Consider the following 21,462-nt stretch of genomic DNA (forward strand, 5'->3'; position numbering starts at 1 on the left):
TCCAAGGGTCCTCTCCCAGTGGATTGTGCAGAATCCACATAATTCTTCCAACAACAAGTTGTGACAACGAATGTTGTCTATCAAGGAAGCTCATTAGAGACTTACTGCCCGAGGTTTTTACCGAGAGCTGATCACAGAGGCATTCGTTGCCTGGCATGTCCCATATATCCAGGCCGCGAGAAAGAAAGCAGGCATTCAGCATTGTGATGATTAATTTTATGTGTCAATGTGGTTGGGCCACAGTGCCCAAATATTTGGTCAAACATCTGATGTTTCTGTGAGGGTGTTTTGTTTGAGATTTATGTTTAAACTGGTGGACTTTGAGTAAAGCAGACTATTCCCCATAACATTGGTGAGTCTTGTCGAGTCACTTGAAGGCCAGGGCAAAGGACAAAAAGAAAAGACTGACTGCTCCCAAGCAAAAAGAAATTCTGCCAGCAGATTTTCTTTGAACTTGAATTGCAATATTGGCTCTTTCTGGATCTCAGGCCTAATGGTCCACACTGCAGATATGCAAATTTTGGGACTTGCCAGCTTCCATAATCATGGAAGTCAATTCCTTAAAGTAAATCTTTTTTTCTCTCTCTTTCTCTGTCTCTATCATTTCTCATATCATACCTCATATATATCTCATATGTATCATATGTATATCTCTATATATCCATCTATCTATCTATCTATCTATATATCCTATTGGTTTTGTTTCTCTGTAGAACCCTAATACAAGCATACACCATATTGTTTGTACAGTTGAGACACAGTGAGCCCTTCTGCTTGCATAGTGGTGGGAACACTCCGGAAATATAAATTCCCAGATGACAGCCAAGGGCTAATCTTGCAGCAGGGCCTTTCCAAGAATAGAAGTTCAGGCCTTCTGGGTTAACTCTTTTCTCATATACCCCCACCTCATATACTTTATATAAAAAGAGACAAAACAAACGAACAAAACAGACAAAAAACAAAAAAACAAAAAGAAAAGGGTGGGGGAGGTTTTCTTGTGTCTTTGTTGGATCCTTGTAAATGTATGCCTTGTTTAAAAACTAGGGGTGGGGGAGAATTTCTTGTGTCCACAGGACTGGAGGAACGTTCTTGTAACATATAAAGCCATAAACCAGCTAAAGCATTCCCCATACTTATCTCCTGTTTCCATTTAGTTTACCATCAGACTGCATCGTTCAAGTAAAGAAGTTGGTATCAGGCCACTGCCAGGAAAATGGTGGACAGGAAGGAGGGAGAGGAGAAGCCCGAGAAACCGAGAGGAGAAGCCCGAGAAACCACAGTGAGCTGGAGCCGCTGGAGAACCTGAAGAAGAAGTAGAAAAAACTGTCATGGAGGGGAAAGTTCCAGTCACAGCGCTGAGATGCAATCAGCTGAAGAAGAAGCTGCGGGCCTCCCAACAAAACCTACAAAGATCTCCAAGTTGGGATTTGCCATAGGTAGACGACAAAGCAAGCCTCAGCCATATCCATCAAACTTGGATCAAGGAAGCCTAAAGAACTGTTCCAACGCTTGCTCCAAAAACCGTTTCAGTCGCAGCAGATTTTAATGAAGATGAAGCTAGTGAGCCAGAGGAAATGTCTCCAGAAGCAAAGATAAGGATGAAGAATATTGGAAGGGATACACCAACGTCAGCAGCACCAAACTCCTTCAGTAAAGGAAAGCATGGTTTTTCTGATAACCGGAAGCTCTGAGAGCAAAATATAAAATCTCACCTTAGATATGTCCATGACCAAGACAATGAAATGATGTGTTTTCAAATTGGGGTGTGGGGTGGGTGTAAAGTTAAAAGGAAACAGTTTCCTTTTTTAAAGAATGGTATAAGACTATCTTCGGAGCTGTTTTTTTTTTTTTTTTTTAAGATTGAGGCGTATGCTAATAAATGAGGGTTGAAATTAGAAGTAATTTGTGTTTATATACAGATTTCAAGACATTTGCCAATTTTGTAGTTTCATGTGGTTCATTTCCAAAGGTTACAGAATAATGGGAATTATTCTGTATTATACAGAATACATTATTCTGTAATATACAGAATATATACAGAATAATGGGAAAAAATCAAAAATGGTAAAAAGAAAAAAAAAAGAAGTTGGTATCAAAAAGGGTTGATCCAATTTGGTAGTCTTCAGATCTGAGCTGCTCACAGTCTCTGTCCTGTGATTTTTTTCAACAGATAGCATAACTTTTCTTTTACCTTTGCAGGAAATTCCATGCTTGAATGTGCCCTGAGTGATGAAGCATGACAAGAACTAGCACCCAGTAGCCGTCAGAATAAAAATGGTTTGACAGCTGGTCCTCCAGGGGCTTGCCCCTCTCCTGCAAGTCATCAGCAACTGAAGATACTCCTGGGATACTAGGATGGTGACTTTCCAAGCAGAAGCAGTGTTTTCAGAATCTGTACTTGTTCACTGAACAGATCCACATAAAGAAGCAGACAGGGATGGGCAGGGGCAGAACTCAAGTTCAAATGCTTTGCCATCTCAAACTTTCATTTTTTTTGTCTCAACATTCTGACAATGTCTTCACTAGTCTCCCTGTGTCTTCTCTCCCCATTTTCAATTTATTTCATAGGGTGCCATAAGAATTTTTCTATTAACACGAATCTGGTCATATTGCCTCTCTCGATTGCTGCTCACTGTGTCTGGTCTACGGAATAAATTCTCAAGCCCTTGGCATGGCATTGAGAGGATGTCAGAGTGTGACCTGAATTTACCCTCCCAGCCATATTTCTGGTCCCTGCTTCATCAAGGGTGGGTCGGTCATTCCCCTTTGAACTCCAATTCTAAGAATCCATCAGACTTGATGTTATGTGGTTTTTAAGACCTACTATCAATAGGATATGTACTTTTCAACTAAACTTAATACTGCAGGACAAACTGCGTGGCTCAGTCGGTTAAGCATCTGTCTTCAGGTCATGATCCTAGGGTCCTGGGAACAAGTCTCATGCCAGGTTCCCTGCTCAGTGGGGAACCTGCTTCTCCCTCCCCTCCCTGCTCATTCTCTCTCTTGCTATCTCTCTCTCAAATAAATAAGTACAATAAAATCTTAAAAAAAAAAAAAGCTTAGTATTGAAATACACAAACGAGCATGTGTCACTAGATCAATTTTCAAAACTCACATACCACTGTCACCATCACCCAAATCAAGAAACAGACCATCACTAGCTCTGCCCCTAAGCCTCTCCAGACCCTCTTCCACCCACTCCCTGCACCCCCTGCCTTTTACCACCTCTGATTCATTTTTCCTGTTTTCCAACTCTGTAGGCATGGAATCATGCAGTATCAGCTCTTTCGTATCTGGCTTCTTTTGCTCAATGCATGTTTGCAAGGTGGATCTGTGTCAATGTAACAATTATTGGCTGTTTGGCTATTAAGAATAGTGCTGCTCTAAACGTTCTTATATGTGTGTTTTGGTAACTGCATGCATACATTACCTAGGACGTTTACCTAGGAGTAAAATCACTGGGCCACAGGGGTGTGAATGTCCCCAGCTTTTGTAGCGACTACCAAGCAATTTACTAAAATAGTTGTGCCAATTTATATTCCCAGGGGCAAGGAATGGGCTTTCATTCACACCAGCACTTGGTATTGTGGCTCTTTTTCATATTAACACATTCGGTGGATATGTAGTGATTATCTCATCGGGTTTTATTTTATTCTATTTTTTTAAAGATTTTATTTATTTGACAGACAGAAATCACAAGCAGGCAGAGAGAGAGGGGGAAGCAGGCTTCCCGCTGAGCAGAGAGTCCAATGCGGGGCTTGATCCCAGGACCCTGGGATCATGACCTGAGCCGAAGACAGAGGCTTTAACCCACTGAGCCACCCAGGCGCCCCATCATTGGGTTTTAATTGATGTTCCCTAGTGACAACTGATGTTGAGAAACTTTTCATGTTTATTAGCCATTTTTTTTTTTTGTGAAGTGTTCTTTCAAGTCCTTTGTGCATTTTTTTTCTATTGATTTTAGGCTTTATTTATCTATTAGGAGTTATATACCCTCAATATAGGAAATTTTGTACACATACACACACTTATGTGTACATTCATCCCATTCTATGTCTTGCCTTTTCACTCCCAGTGTTATTTTTTGATGGACACAAGCTCTTAATTGTAACGACGTCTAATAGTTTCATTTTTTTCCCTTATGGTCTGTGCTTTTATGCCCCATGGAGAAGTCTGCTTGCCCTCAATTTATTGAGATATTCTCCCATCTAGAGATCTAAATCTGAAATCTTCTAGACTTCACATTTGCTTATGATGTGCGGCAGGAATCAAACTATGGCTTTTGCGTATAGATATTCATTTGACCCAACTGACTGAAAAATCCGTTAACTCCCCTTCGCACTGCAGCCATCTTGGTCGTAAGTCAGGTCGCTGCATTTGTTGGGTCTACTTCCGGATTCTCTACAGGGTTCCACCTATCTGTCTACCTACCCTGTGCCAACACCACACTGTCTTAATTTCTGTGGCTTTAAAACAAGTGGTGGCATTTGTCGTGCAAGTTCTTCGGCTTTGTTCTTCAAAGGGGTCTTGGCTATTCCACCTTCTCTACATTTTCATATGAGCTTTAGAATCTTCTCACAAAAGTAAACCTTCTGGGATTTTGATTGATATTTTGTTGGATCTATATATCTTTTGAGAGAATTTGCATTTTTATCGTATCAAAATTTCCAACTGGTACCTATGGCTTATTCATTTATTTAGGACTGCTTTAATTTTCATAAAAATGATTTATAGTTTTCTGTGAAGAGGTCGAGGCTAACGTATTGTTTAGGATTTTAGTATCTATGCTCACAAGAGCCACTGCCCTGTAATTTTCCTTTCTTGTAATGTCACTGTTAGGTTATGTTGGCTTCATAAAATGAGTTAAGAAGTATTCCTACTCTTATATTCTGTGGAAGGATTGTTAAGACTGGTACTATCCCTTCCCCAAGTATGTATAGATGAATTTACTAGCAGGGCCATCTAATATTTAACATCTCATCTTTGTGAGAGGGTTTTTAATTGCAGATTCAATTTCTTTAATATATACATGTTTGAAATTTTAAAATAATTTTCTGTCAGCTTATTAAATTGTGTTTTTCTTTGAATGTGTACATCTTGTCTAAATTGTAACTTTGTTAATGTAAAGCTATTCATAAAGTCTTATTAGCCTTTTTTAAGTTTAGCTATTTATAATCTCTACACCCAACATGGGGCTCAAACTCATGAGCCAAAGATCAAAAGTCCTATGCTCTATGTACTGAGCCAGTCAGGCACCCCCATCTCATCAGGTTTTTCACACCTATTTAATCTACAGTGGTATCCTTTATTTAAATTTCCAATATTCATAATTTGTGTCTTATCTCTCTTTTTCTTATCAGTTGTGCTAAATATCTATCACCTATAAATATCTTTCAAAGAACCAACTTTTGGCATTGTTGATTTTCTTTGCTTTATATTTTTTATTTCATTAATATCCTGCCTTTGTTACTTCATTTCTTCTCATTTAATTCACTCTGTTTTAAAAAATTGCTTATTGTGGACACTAGTAAGATATGCATTTAAAACACTTTATAATGTCATGTGTTGTCATTCACCTTTTCCCCATTGCATTTTGTGTGACCAAAAGCATGTGTTTTCCAATGAAGATCCCCCAACAAACTAGGGATATAGTTTGTTAATAGGAAAATCTTATTTATTTTTGTGGGCCGCTTCCATGGTGTAGAGCTGTGGCCATAATTATAATTGTTAATGTAACAATTCAAAATATTATCTAGTGGTCTGGATGATGGGGATCTTCTTTTATTTACCCAAGTTTCTCCATAGTAGGAAGTGACGTAACACTCCCGAAAGAATTGAACACTGGGTGGCCTTGGACGATATGTCATTTTTCATCTCCTTTTGAGATTAACCTATTAGTAGGACTGTATTAGTTTCCTAGGGCTCCCACAACTAAGTACTAGGAACTTGGTAGTTTAGAACAACAGAAATTTATTGACTCACTGTTCTGGAGACCAGAAGTCTGACATCAAAGTGTGGGCAAGATAGCACTTCCATTGAAACCTATTGGAAAAGGATCTTCCTTGCCTCTTTCTAGCTTCTGAAAGTTTGCCAGCAATCTTTGGTGTTTCTTGACTTACAAATGTATCACTCCAATCTTGTATCTTCACAGGGCCATCTTCCCTTTTTGTATGTCTGTTTCTGTATTAAATCCCCCCCCTGCCTTTTTAGAGGCTAGGGCAGGGGTAGAGGGAGAGGGAGAGAGAAAATCTGAAGCAGGCTCCATGCCCAACAGAGTGATGGAGGACCAGATCTCGTAACCCCGAGATCATGACCTGAGCTGAAATCAAGAGTCAGACGCTTAACCAACTGAGTCACCCAGGTACCCCTCAATTTTCCCCCTTTTAAGGACACCAGTCATATTTGATTAGGGCCTACCCTTATGCTGCATTCTAAGTTGATAACCTCTGCAAAGACACCATTTCCAAATAAGGTCATATTCTGAGGTACTGGGTTAGGACTCCAGCATGTCTTTTTGAGGGATATAATTCAACATACAACAAGGACAATCTCAGTGCGTGCTGAGAAGTCTCTGTAGATGGACAAATGGAAAGCCAGACAATGGAGTGGGGAAGGAAAAGCATCCCATAGACAAGCAGCCAAAACACTCTCCTTGCAAATGGAGACAGATCGTTTCCACAGCTCAAGAGCTTCTCCACAGACTCACCAGCCTTCTTGGGCCATACCATTCCCAACAGGTCGTCATACCCGCTTTAGTCCTCGGAGTGAACATCTGATCACATGTAGCTCCCGTAGGCACAGAATAATCTGTCCTGGGATTCGAATATATCACCGAGGGGAACCCTGGCTCAGCATTGTGAGGCCGAATTGTATAAATTGCTTTCAAACTTATACATGTTAAACTAAATCCATATTTTCAAGGTGGCAGTAACCTTAGCAGAAAAGTCGTTTTTGAGAACATGGTCAGCAGCTAATGTATGTACTTCTAGAATACATCGAAGCTTCTCTTGGGCACCTCTTAACCTTTCAGAAATTTAGTACCTACGTTGCTTCTGTGATTCTGGGTCGTTCTCTGCACTGTGTCTTTCTCAATTGCCCTTTAGCAGGATCACCCTCTAGACAGCATCAATAGATTTTTTAAAACCTGAAAGGAGCGGGGCAAATGCACCACTAAAAATAGCTCCATTCGTGGATCAATTAAATCCAGCTTGACGTCCTTAGTGCATCTGTAACGCGATAATAATGATGATCTACCTCATAGTGCCGTTGTGAGGAAGAACCCATGAATGATTGTAAAGCACTCTGAAAATAGGGCCCCATAAAAGCTTATAATTATTAACGGTAATCATTTGCAAGTGACCTAGAAATTACTAAGTTATAGCATTCATCTTGTCACCCGTTCTTTTTGTGTAATGTTTGGATTTCCAGCCCCAAGCCCTGTGTTAAGATTATATGTTGCTACCCTGCCACCCGCGGGAGCTTTCTAAGGAAAAACTTGAAAGCAATCGATCCCTGTATAGTATCCAGGGTATACTGTATGGCCCCGTGTAGATACCAGCCCTGTGTCTCTGGGCTTTAAATGTTTCTCTTTCTTCCCTGTAGTTGAAATCAGAGGTAAATTCTTGATATTCATTCATTCATTCATTCATTCATCGAGCTGTCATTCATTGAGTGTGGTAGGCACAGACCTCGGTTCTGAGGACGCAAAGCAGAAAAAAAAAAAAAAAAACTATACCTAGTACCTATTCTCCTGGAGTTTATAGCTTGTACGGATAAAAATAAAATAGTCCAGCCGGTAAAGCGGCATTAGAAGAGGATAGGGAAGGAAGGTGCAGAAGACCTTCCAACCCGCCAGCCCACCCCCTGGAGCGGGAGTTTACAGGCTGGATCCAGAGGCTTCCGTTTCGGAGGAGCGCCGTGCCTCTTCTTTGAGGGTCGTCCTGCTCCCTCCTACCTTGAGTTCCTGAAAGAACAGTGGTTATGGGTGGACCGCCCTGCTCCCTTCTTTCATCCGTGTCCTTTGTCCTTTCTCCTTTTATTTTTTTTTTAAGATTTTATTTATTTATTTGACAGAGAGATCACAAGCAGGCAGAGAGGCAGGCAGAGAGAGAGGGGGAAGCAGGCTCCCTGCTGAGCAGAAAGCCCGACTCGGGACTCGATCCCAGGATCCTGAGACCATGACCTGAGCCGAAGGCAGCGGCTTAACCCACTGAGCCACCCAGGCACCCTTCTTGCTCCTCTTAAAAAGCTCACCAGGAGGGGCTGATCTTTTACCCAACCCAGGGGGATTTCCTCTACCCCCTCAGCTATCTGGGGGCCAGAATGAATAACTAGCAACTGGGCACCAGAAAAATGTGCAGTGATCCATTAGGTTTCCCTATCTGCTGGACCTGGAACGTTCTCTGTGAAGAGTATGGAGCCCTTCCTGCAGGCTGGACTTCATCCCTAAACTAACAACGGCTCCAATTAGAGGAATGTCCCAGTCAGGTCTTGGGTTCTTGGTCCGACTGTCTTTACTGCCTCCACATCCTGGTCCCCTGCTTTCTCCTCCTTCCCGTGTCTCAGTGAATAAGGTCCTAATTCATCTCCCAGTTCCTTGGGGGCAAGATTCTTCTTAGTTCCGGGGTATTTTCCGATGACTAGATTTTTCATCTTGCGACCCAGACATTCTTTGTGATTAGAGTCCCTCAAGGCACATCTCCTTGTCGTCAGACACAACACTTTTTCTAATGGTGGCCGTTGCACAGCTGGGAGACCAGCTTCGGTTTCTGCTGTCCCTTCCTGACGCACAACCCTGGAGCTGGACATGTTCTAAATGGTGAGTTCGTGGTACTCGAATCTGCCTATTCTCTCCTCCTTTTCCTCCCTGCCTTCCACAAGTACTGAGTCCCTTTTCTGATCTCAGCACAACGCTTGACCCTGGGGACATGAAGGTTTTCATAACGTTCAGATCCCTGTGCAGCCGTCTCCAGAATCACCAAGCATTAGCTGGATCCCTGGGGGACCCACCACGGCTTCGCAGCCTGTGAGGTGACATGCACGTAAAGAGAAAGTCAGGTGAGGTCGGGGTTTGAAGCCGGTACTTCAGACACTGGCTTCTCCCTGGGCACTTAGCCGAGCCGCTGACCACCAGCTCTGAGTAGCTTGCATCTTTCTGTTCTGACTTTGGACTCATTGAGCTTCCCCTTAGCTTTGCTTAGCAATTGGCTGTCTCTTCGGAGCACAGTCTGACCCCATGAGTGGCTGTGTTTCCTGCTCAGCACATCCTGTAACGCCTGTAACTGTCCCTAGCTTCCATAATGGGCTTTGACTATAACCATGAATGTTTCTTCTGAGTCTGATTTTCCCAAGGCCCCAGAAGGAAGTACTTCGCTCTCCAATGTCTTGCATTTGACCTATTGAATCCGTTTTAGGAGCTCAGTCAAGTATGTGGATCCTAGCACCCAGAGATTTGGATCTTACTGCCCCGACTTCCAACCTGCTTCACCAGCTGGACCCATCCCCCTCCTGCCATCCGGGCTTGGGTTTTAGCACAGAGGGGAGGGGGACAGTGATTGCTGGCTTAAGGGTTGCCCGACATGATGGAAAGGGATGCTGGGCGCCAGTGGTTTGGAATCTGGCTCCCCGGCCTACTAGTTGTGTAATTTGGGACAATTGACTTAATAGCCACAAAATTCAAATTCGACTCTGTAGTCAAGGGAGATGAAATCTATTTCAGCAAGTTGTTGTGAATATTAAATAAGGTGGCTCAGGCTGTTAAACATCTGCCTTCAGCTCAGGTCATGATCCCGGGGTCCTGGGAGCCTGCCTCGGGCTTCCCTGCTTAGGGGAGAGCCTCCTTCTACCTCTCTCCCTCTCCCTCTGCCCCTTAGCAACCACCCCCTCCCATGCTCGTGCGCTCTCTCTCTCTCAAATAAACAAAATCTTAAAAAAAAAAAAAAATAAGTGCAAAGTAGTAGCCCAAGGGCTGGCATACAGTAGGTGCTCACAGATGTCGGATCCTTCATAATGTTTAGAGTTCTGCTTCAAATCTGCAGCATCTGCTCAACTTCTCAAATCTCTGAAAGGTTTGGATTCTGTCTGCTTCAGATTGCACGTTGTTATTATCATCAGTAAATGCGTTTCTAAACCAGACATGAGGGGAAACGACACCACGGATTAAAGTCAACCAAGATCAACAAAATCCAAGGGTGTGGTGTTTGTAGATTTCCTGAAATTCATGTGACTCCGAACAATGTCACTTAATCGTGTCGATAGTAAATATCTGTTAATCCAGCAAAGAGAATGCTCTGTCTCGATACTTACTGAGTTAGAAATCCGTGGCTGGGTCTAGGTCAGCTGTGTCCCTCAGTGCCTGTTTTCTAACCTTCAGGATTTGGAGAGAATCATAATTTTTTTTTAAGTGATTGCCGAGGGAGGCTTCATAAGGCTATAGTTTAGTACAATTATGAGGTGAGATTCGAGGGCTGCTAACCTGGCAGTCCCGTGACCCCCAGGGACAAATTAATCTAAAGCGAATGAAGAACTACAATGACTGCCTTTTGCAGGGCCAAGGAGTGCTTGTTAGGAACAAAGCGCGCTCTCAAATGCTAATGACGGTTCTGCAGGCTAGCATTTCTGAATGCTTTAGGTACACAAATGGCTTTTGGTGGATGTAACTCTGTTTCTAGGTGAAATTTGCTCCTCAGGGGAAGCATAAAAGAAAAACGTAAGTCTTCTCTTTATGTCTACTGTTCAGGGGGAAATGGCACCATTTTCGTATAATGAGGCATAAGGTAGGAGAGGGTATTGGTTATATCACAAGTATTTATGTCTCTTTTGTCGCTCAGCATCAGGGATGACATTGAATAAGCTCATGTGAGCGTTGCTATAGATTGTGATTGTTATTCATCAAATACAGCGCGGTGGTTATTTTTGGAATATAAATCTTCAGATGACATAACGAAGATAGAGTGAGTTCCTTTTGAATTGTCACCAGAGGAAGATAGAACCCAATTCCTCAATTGTTCTAATCAGAGCAGGGGCTCTGTGCCCCTTTCAAGTACCCTTGAGGTCAAGTAATCTGATGTTTCCTGGAAATACAAGAGATGAAATATTGTAATAAGACAATAATCATACTCTGGATTTGCAAGGTGTTTTTCTTTTAGTTTACGATGCTTTCATGTATTTTCTCTCCTTTTAAAAAATAAGCCGGAAGCATTTTCCATTTATGCCTCTATTAGAATAAAAACTCTTTGTATTTTACTGGTTCTACAGTATGGGATTATTCACTCTAAGATGTTCCTCTAAGGAGAAGGAAAGGCCTTTGAATGCTCAACCATGGCCCTAGAATCTGTAATCCATGGCTTTTAGTAACTTCCCAGCTGCTGCTTTGCTTGGGGTAGATTTAGGCAAGGACTTCTGCGTCCCTGAACTTCCATTTGTCTCTGCAAGAAGTGGGGATTCCTGTAGGAAAAGGGGTCCAGTTGCTTGGCGAGCGCTATTACCTGTGCCATGTGGCATCCAGTGTCCCGAGAGTTGCACATGGACCTCCTCCCAGGGGGGTCGGTGGGGAGGGAAGGCACAAGATGCTGGCGGACACCCCCAGCAAGAGTCCGCCTATCCTAGTCTTTTGTACCTACACCTCGGGTACCCCAGACTCATCCACAGGCCTCCAGCCTCACACAGGAGTAGACATCTGGGCTGCTCAGTTACTTTGGTGGAAGTAGCCACGGAAGCAGTCCCCCTACAAACGTGGGCAGGCACTGAATTTCTGTGTCCTCTGCAGGTGCCCATGCAAATCATTAGAATGGCTACTTTGCTCTGTCATCTCTAGCACATGAGATTTGGGGCCCTCTCTGAGTCGAGGTGGCAAATTCAGGGCCATGGCCTGTCCACTCATGAGATCTTGGTGGATCTGTTTTTCTCAATCTGTTTTCTTCATTCTGTTGTCACGCTTTATTCCTCTGAAAGGAAGGAATAAACAAACTGCTCATCTCAAAAAATAATCAACGACTAGATCCCATAAGTTCACAATTTTACACCCCAAAGCCGATGTAATTGTATGTTTTTGAAAGCCAGCTCTCTCTATTTACGTGTGGTTGACAAAAAATGATCAGATCCAGAGAATGAAATCTCCTATAGTTCTCATTCTTCCTCAGCTCCTCCTACCTTCTAGAATTACAAAGGATTTTAGGATAAAAAGAAATTTCCAGTGCTGCCCAGAATGGGCAACACCAACTCACATCTGAAATTCCATGCATTTTCTTCTCGACTAATATCTATTCTCTTACCCGTGCTTATAATATTTTGAGCTCTGAGTTTCGTCTTATAGCACAGCATGACAGTCTAATCCTTCCCACTAAACCACAGTCCTGGACGGATCCAGCGGGTTGAATGGACGCGACATGGGTGGGTTTGCTGGTGAGCAGCTTTCTCTGATCTCCCCAAAAAACCCAAGTTAACACGCTTGCCTTTGAGTTTCTGCCAGTCTTTTACCTGAGAATCTGAACAGAGATCTCTCGGCTGGACAGTGTATATATGAGGGAGGTTTCCAACCGGCATCTAAAAAGACAAAGCTACCAAGAGATAGTAAACAACATTCAATAAATAAGACCTGTTTTGGAGAATGCCTTCTGGTGTTGTATGTTTTGATGCAGTACTTGGAAATGTTCCCAGCCAGTTAATAATTGATGGGCTGTTCGAACATACTGAGGCGCCAATATACAACTTTAGGTGTGGAAACTCTTCTTTGTCCTTGTTTATCCTCTTCCTTGCCCCCCCCCCCCCCCCCCCCCACAGTGTTATTTGTCATCATAGCGTTCTAATGGCGTCCAGTCTAAGAAGGCATCCAAAGATACGTTTTAGTACCCGGATGGATTCCACACACTCTCCAAAGAATTTCTCAGGGTTGACAAGATCAGGTATTTTGAAGTTAATCTACTCCAGAGAGACTGGAAGCAGATATTTTTAAGAAAATAGTTGCTTTATTTATAAGTGTCTCTAATTAGACAAGTGAGAGGAATGATTCCTGTTTTCTTGGCTGATGGGGGGTGGGGGAGGTTCTTTTTCCTGTGTTCGGGAAAGTTCAGCCTAAATCTCTCCTTATTCTGGGATGGGACTGGTCAGGGCTGTGGAAGCAACAGAGCCTCCCTTTGTTCCTGAGCCCTGGAGGCCGCGAGCTGTGAGAGCTGACAAGCTGCCAGTGTTCCCGTCCGGCTAGGCTCGGGGAAGGGAAAGCCTGGTGCAGAGCCTGCGGGCAGAAAAGCAGAAGAGCTGAGTTTTCATTAATCAACAAAGTAATTAGGTAAGGCACAAGGTGGCTTGCAAAGGTACACAGCATGCAACACTGCAGAGAGTGAGCAAGGAAATCAAGAGGAGCCGTGGGTGGAGGAGAAAGGAAATGAAGGGAGGAATCTAGATGAAATTAGGGTGAAACTGACACCCAAATATACAGCTATGAACCCCAGGACCCATCAGCAGGGCCATATGATCCTTGACACTTAAGACCGGCACAAGCCAGGTCTCAGGGGCTCTATCTTCCAGCCACAGAGAAATTCCTCTCACAGGTTTGTTTTGTTTGTTTTTGTTTTTGTTTCTTGTTTAATTTTATTTGAAAGAGAGAGAGAGAGAGGCTGGAGAGGGATAGAGGAAGAGAGAGAATCCCAAGCAGACCCCAGGTCCAATGCAGAACCTGAAGGGGGGCTCGATCCCAGGACCCTGAGATCATGACCTGAGCTGAGACCAAGAGTCAGAGCTTAATTAACTGAGCCACCCAGTTTTTATCTGGAATATCCACTGCCTCATTCCTACACCAAACACAGCAATCAGATTTTCTGTGGATATTTGGTTTAATTCTTTCAATGGAGGCAGGAGAAAGATCCCATGCTCTAAGTCAAATAGGTGGGACAGAGCTGTCTCTCTGAAACCCCCAACAATCTAGGGCTGTGTTCTTGGTCTTCATCTATCCCATTCTCTCTTTAGCTCTCTGCACAGGAAGGAGGACAAAGAAAAGGGAAAAAAAATATTCATGTTTTTCTTACTGTCTGGGAAGGGCTAGCCTAGGAGATTTGCATTGGGTATTTCCTTCCATCCTCACAATAAATGGAGGATGGGGGTAGTGTTTCCCCCATTTTCTAGAGGTTTCTAAATTTACCTGATACTGGTATGTGTCAGACTCAGGGTTTGGACCAGCAGTTGACTTAGATGATAATTCTAATATAGCTATAATTCTGCTTAAATCAATCATTGGCAAGATCTTTCTAAGGTCTACCTCGTGCCTGGCCCCAGAGGTATCCCATAATTCCACCGAGTTCTCTGATATGTTTGCTCACACTCTGCATCGGGAAAGTATCCGTGGATAAAAGAGGAGTCACAGGGGATTTTATCTCTTTTATATTCCAGTGATATTTCATTTTACTATTTCATTATTATTTTTTTTTCTCCCTGATCATCCTCCCTAAAGCAGTATACTGGTCAGGAAATTAAAAATGAGCAGAAAACCCTTTTTTCCCCCCCAGCTACTTTTTATCTAAGCAAGGCATAGCTAGCTAGAGGTAATTTCAATCCATTTTTTTGAGAAAAGACTGCCTGCCTTGGCGTGTTTTTATCTGTAATACCATCAGGCTGTACACGAATCCAGGACAGAGTGTCTTCATTGTATTATGTGGGAGAGAAATAGAGTCAAAGTCATCTTAACTTTGTAATGAATAGCATTTTGTCAGAGTGAATATTTGGCTCGTGGGATGTTAAAGGAGAAACAGGACTGAAATGCTTTAATAGTCCCGAGACTCGCACAGCAAAATGAATTTATTGCTTTTAGTTGGATTCCCAGTGGACAGCCCATAATGAAACTCGTGATCTGATAAGAACGCCTGGGTGGAGACTCGCCGGTAGGCGGGAGCAGCATACTGATTACGGGGCTCTCAGGAGACCTGAGGTGACCCCCCACACCTGCAGTAGAAATGGCGGATCCCCTCCACCCCCACCCCCCACCCCCGGGCTGGGCCAATTGATACACGGAGTAAATGTGTGAGAGCCTTGGCGGGGGCGGGGGTGACGGTGCCGTGGTCTGCACTGCCGGCCTCGAGACCACTCATTTTGGGGGTTGGCCATGCAGAGATTATTAGAGCACAAATAGGACTCTGACAGCCTGATTGTACTTGGAGGAGCTGGCAAATGAATCACGCCAATGTGGTTCCTGAAGGGGTATTTTTTACAGACCCCAAGACCCAAAGAAGGTCTCTGGGTGTTGAATAACCAAGTAAATTAATTTGGCACGTCTGACCTCCATGAGGCCACTCATTGGACAGAAGCAAAAACTGACAGGGGAGGACAAACAGGAATTGGAAGGCGGGGGGGGGGGGGGGGGGGGGGGGGTTAATGCTTTTTTGTGCCAAAGGAGAGAATTGCCGTATGGAGGGGTTTTTGGTCTTCACAAGGAATAAAAGGTTAGTCATTCCCATGGCATCAAAGATGGAGGAGAGGGCGCCTGGGTGGCTCAGTGGGTTAAGCCGCTGCCTTCGGCTCAGGTCATGATCTCAGGGTCCTGGGATCGAGTCCCGCATCGGGCCTCTCTGCTCAGCAGGGAGCCTGCTTCCCTCTCTCTCTCTCTCTCTGCCTGCCTCTCTGTCTTGCTTGTGATCTCTCTCTGTCAAATAAATAAATAAAAATCTTTAAAAAAAAAAAAAAAGATGGAGGAGAACCCAAAAAACTCATAGTGTAAACCATTTCAAACTGGGAAAACAGAAGTGGAAGGCGAGAAACATATATATCTTATTTAGAGGTAATTCTAATGAGTATCAATTGAGATGAAGAGACAAATCCATATATCACTTTCTCCTCATAGCTAAGAGGCATATCTTGAAGCTTACATCTCATCGCTCACCCTATTTATGTGTGTGTAATAATAAATCATTTCATTAGCTTTGGGTTTATTCCACTGGGTTGAATGTCAATAGAGACCATATTATCAGGGGAATACAGATGGGCACAGCACTTTGGAAAAAAAGCTGGCATTATCTCCTAAAGTTGAACCTTAATATACCCTGATACCTAGGGGTTCCACTTTTAGGCATGTAGCCATGATAAATTCTTATACATAAGCAACACGAGATATGTATAAGAATGTTCCTAAGACTAGAACCTGGGAACAAATGCTTATAACTGAAGAGGACAGTTGGTAGATTTGCATGATGGATACAATACAGTAATCAACAAAGGAAACCACAACAATTTCACAACAGTATGGGTAAATTTCTGCAACCTGATATGCAAGTGGGAAAAAAAAGCTCAAGACTGATCAAAATGAATATACCCTTTTTGTAAAGTTATGAACAATTAAAATGATATCCTTTTAAAGGACTACATAGATCTACAGAGAACACACGCACGTATATGGGAAAGCCTGGAATGATGATCGTAGAATTTAGGACGATTTGGGATGGCCGGGGGGGACTATGTGGTGGGATGTGGGTTGTGAAGGTCCTGGCTTGTCTTTTTGGGTGCTGGGTTTTCAGGTGTTCATACAGATGACTAAGAAGAAATGAATAGAAATGGACCATGCACGGGCCAGTGTTGAGAGTGTCACCAAGGATTATGATGATAATCCAATTATGGTCACCTAAGATCCAAAGGGAAAACCAATGAATGAATGAATGAATAAACAAACAAATAAATAAATAAAAGAATCATGCTGATCCCAGAACACTTCATTTAGTACTTGGTGTTTAACAGGACTTCGTAGCCATACTGATGAAATAAATATTTGAATCTAATCAGTCTCCTTGATGAGAACTTTCTCATAATAGTACTCCAAGCAGAGCAGCTCTTATATGCTGGTTCAAGTTTTTGAGTCTTGAATCAAGTACAGGCATAATTCATAAGAAAGAAACGATATTTTTTTCTGAATGTCCTGACATTTATTTCTTTCAATATTTTATCATGCAAATTTCAAATATACAGCAACATGAAAGAACTTTACAATGAACATTCTTATATATATCACCTGGATCCTGCCACTCCCAATTATTCTATTTTATCACATCTCCTTCCATCCTTTTATCTATTGATCTATCTCAGGTCTTTTGTTGTATTTCAAAATAAATTGCAAACCTCAGGATATGTTTTCCTCAATACTTCAGCATTCATATCTTTAACTAGTTCCTGCATTTATTTTCATTTCTGATTTACAAGGGGAGTATAGGTGAAAACAGTTAAGGGATTTCTGGAGTATGAAAGAAAAGTGGGTGTCAAGTAGATTTGAAACTGAAAGCAGTATAAAGAATGTGGCTTTCAAAACAATGCTTGTAAATGAATGCACTGGGGCATCTCAGGGGCAGCATGACCAGGGAACACGGTGCTTGGTGTTCTACCAGCCAAGGAGGACAAGGAAATCCTGAATGTGGCCCAGGAGAAACAGAATTCAGAGCTGGGCAGTACAAAGGAAAATGCACATGAGGAAGTGTTGAGAAGCAAAATCAAAGCCCCAGACTCTGGGTAGCCTCCGTGTCAGTTTATGTGAATTCTACAAAGCAGCATGGACATTGCTCTTACATCATTACTCTTCAGCTTCTGTTCTGAGCGGAACTGGTGGTGATCCTTCAAATGGGGAGAAGCCCGGGGCGCCTGGGTGGTGGTCCTGTCAATTGAGCATCCACTCTCCGTTTCGGCTCAGGTCATGATCTCGGCTCAGGTTGTGAGATCGAGCCCCGTGTCGGCCTCCACTCTCAGTGGGGAGGAGAGTCTGCTCGAGATTCTCTCTCCCTTTCCCTCTGCCCCTCCCACCTATGCTTGCTGTCTTTAAAATAAATTAATTTAAAAATAAAAAGATAGGAGAAGCCCTAGTACAATTCTCACAAGCAAACATTATAGGCTTTGGCAAGATACTTTTTACCCCAACACAACATCATGATGACCTGACCAAGGGGGACGAAGTTAGTATAGCTACCATAGTCTCAAATCAGTGCCCTCCGGCCAAGGACTGCCAGGTGGTGGGAGGGACCTCAGTTCCATGCTCTTCAAACTCCAGTTCAGAAGAGGAGACTATTGAGTAAATTCTATCATCCCGGTTCAGCCCATCATGTAGACCTTCCACCTGCCACCAAAGAACTGCTCTATTGGATTAGTTCTATCAAAACTATCTAAGAAAACCAATTCTTCGTATTAGGGGCTATCATCAGAGAACTTCAGGTGACACCCATGTAAGTTAATGAGCACAGACATAACCTGGAATTAGGACACACGAATATTTAGCTTATAAGATTAATAGTCACTTAGAAGGGAACAATGCTTGAAAACAGGGATCAGCAAGCAACAGTTGGTGTGTCAAATCCAGTCCACAGTCTGCTTTTGTAAGTAAAGTTTTAGTGAGAGGGCGCCTTGCTTGGCTTCAGTTGGTGGAAACATTCGACTCTTAATCTCAGGGTCATGAGTTTCAAGCCCACCTTGGGTGTGGAGCCCTACCCCAAAAAATTATAAAAATAAAAGTAAAGTTTTGGTAGAACTCAGATGTAGTCATTAATGCATGTGTTGCCTATGGCTGCTTTTGTACTCAGCAACAGTGTTGAGTATTGTGATGGAAATTATATGGCTCGGGAAGCCCAAAATGTTGACTCACTGGCCCTTTACAGAAACAGTTTGTGAAGCCCTTGGCTCAAGGTGGTGGCTCCTGAGGAAGGTATGGTCTGATGCGGTGGGCAGCTGTCTGTGAAGGTGAGTGTGCTTCCAGATAGTCCTTTGGAGCCCCGACGCATGCGTGTTTCTTGCCACACTCACTTCATCAACCAAAAAAAAGTCTGTCCCCATTATTCCTTTATACTTCGGGTCTCTGCATCATTTGAAGCAAAGAGTCCTACAGCTTTCAAAGTTCAACCAATCCACCAACCAACCAAGCACCATCTACAGCAGCGATTCTCAAATCCTGGCTGCACAAAAGAATTATCTGGAACATTTTTTTTTTTTTTTAAATCCCAGCAGCCTGCCCTGCAATTGAAATTAAAAAACACACAGAAACAAACTTCCCAGGTGATTCGATGACATGTCTGGGTTGGAGAACCATGCATGTGGAGAGCAAGGAGGTTGGTGCCCAGTGAGGTGCCCCTAGAGAGAGGCCTTGGACAGGAACGGGTGTGAATGAGAGCCCTGGAAAGTGGACAGGTTTGGCAGGAGGGAACCCCAAGGGGCAAGAGAGACACAGACTATAGGAGGTGAATCAGGGCTTTCACAGGTCAAAGTCTCTTAAAATTGATGTACAGCTAACTCTTGTGTTTTAATTGACAGTGCAAGTCAGCTTCATCTTTTCCCTCCTGGCCACTCAGACCCGGATGGCTGCAGTAAAATGTGCAAATCGGGAACATATTTAAAGTTGGGCTTGATTTAAAAGAATAACCTAATGAGAATTTAAAACATGCAAGGCTACGACACAATCTTCCTGTACCTTATCCATCCTCGGGGCCTTGTGGGAGGTCATTTCGCTATTGGACGGGGCATAAAATGGCAGTGAGAGAGGAAACGAGGACAAAAATAATGCCTTGGTTACCACTGGTAGGAAGTTGGGCCATATTCTCTTCTCACGTTTCCTAGTGATGCTCAGAACTTTTCCTCCAGAGTCTTTGAAGCTCAGAGGGTCAGCTGTGCACCAGGGAGTGGGGGGAGTGTGGAGGCGCTAGGTTAGGACTTCCTATGGGAACGGAGCTAGTAAGCTCTGAAGGCTTCTCTGATAAAAAGAATCTCTGATTCTACCCATAAGCCACTGGGGATCCCGCTGTAAGTCAAGGGGAGGAACTCTCCTTTCCCTTGAAATAGTGCCTTAAGCAAACTGACCTTCTGGAGAGCGTCTACCCCCGACCTACTGGGACCCACATTTCCCAATATGGGAAAGACAAAAGAGACTCTGAAAATAGTTGCAAAGAGATTCTTTTTTGTACTTTTGAGGTATAATTTCAGGTGTCCAGCATAATGATTCGATATTTGTATACATTGCAAAATGATCGCCACAGTAAGTCTTTTTATGGCACATAGTTCCTGATTATTTTTTCTTGTGATGAGAACTTTCAGTATCTGCTCTCTTAGCAACTTTCAAACATCTGGTACAGGGATACTAACCATGTACTGCCATGCTGTACATCCCATCCCTGGGACTTCTTTATTTTATAACTAGAAGGTTGTAACTTTTGACCCCCTTCCCCAATATCGTCCACCCTCCATGGAAGATTTTCTTTTTGAAAGCTCCCCAGATGCACTGGAGGTGGGGGTTGGAAGGAGGAGGTTGAGTGGGTGCACACACAGGTGAGAAGAGCTAGGGGCAGAGCCCCTAATGTGCTTTCTTCTCGCCCTTTAGACTTGGAATTTCTTTCTTTTTTTGAGAGAGAGAGAGAGCAAGTGAGCACAAGCAGGGGGAGGAGTGTAGGGGGAGAGGAAGAGAGAGAATCTCCTGCTTAACACAGAGCCCAATGTGGGGCTCAAAGACCCTGAGATCATGACCTGAGCCAAAATCAAGAGTCAGAGGCTTAACCAACTGAGCCACCCAGTAGCTCCTAGACCTGGAATTTCTATTTCCCTCTAGAATGTCTTTCATCATCTCAATCCCTCCAAACTGTAGCCATATTTCAAGATCACTTTAAAAGGTCATCTCCGGGGCACCTGGGTGGCTCAGTGGTTAAGCCTCTGCCTTCGGCTCAGGTCATGATCTCAGGGTCCTGGGATCGAGTCCCACATTGGGCTCTCTGCTCTGCGGGGAGCCTGCTTCCTCCTCTCTCTCTCTCTCTGCTTGCCTCTCTGCCCACTTGTGATCTCTCTCTGTCAATAAATAAAATCTTAAAAAAATAAAAATAAAAAATAAAAAAATTAATAAAAGGTCATCTCCATGTGCAGAGCTGGTCCCTCCCGTCATGTTTCCTCAGCACTCACTTGCTTTCTCTCTCTCAGCAGTGTTGTGATGTGTCTTCAAGTCCTTCTCCTGCCTAGTTGTGAGCTCCTCAGGATGTGGGCACTCCCTCCCTTCTCCCTGCCCCTGCTTGCCCAGCCATACAGTGCAGGCTTATGAAGGAAATCTACCCATTACTCGGTTTGGTTTTGTTAACCAGTATCTTAAAATTATGCTTAAATTTCATCCTATAAAGAACAGGTAATGTATGTGCCAGGCACTGTGGCCTGTGTTGGGGATGGAAAGATGAATGGAAAACAGCTTCCAGTCTCCAGGGGAAGTGTACAGTTTACTGGGGAGGCTCACAGAACTACAGAGAAGCGAGTTGAGCTACTTTAGACGCAGGAGCAAGGCAGTGTGGGAGCAAAGAAGGACTTGTTTACCTCTCCTGGAGAGTAAGAGAATGTAGGCAAACTCTTAACACTGAAACTTTGGGGGTGGGGGGGTGAGGAGGGGAGACAGGAGGTAGATGGGTGGGGGAACATTTTAGAGTGTTTAGGTCTAGAATCATGAGGGGAAAGAGAACAGAAATGTACCCTCTGTCAGTCACTCTGAGGGGA

At 43.4% G+C, this 21,462-nt stretch overlaps 1 pseudogene; it reads left to right on the forward strand.

Annotated features, from left to right (window-relative positions):
• Nucleotides 1-493: 493 nt before the first annotated feature.
• On the forward strand, nt 494-1,943 carry LOC125094006 (PEST proteolytic signal-containing nuclear protein-like; annotated as a pseudogene).
• The last annotated feature ends 19,519 nt before the right edge of the window (nt 1,944-21,462 follow it).

This window comes from Lutra lutra, chromosome 2, assembly GCF_902655055.1.
Source record: "Lutra lutra chromosome 2, mLutLut1.2, whole genome shotgun sequence".
NCBI classification, from domain to species: domain Eukaryota; kingdom Metazoa; phylum Chordata; class Mammalia; order Carnivora; family Mustelidae; genus Lutra; species Lutra lutra.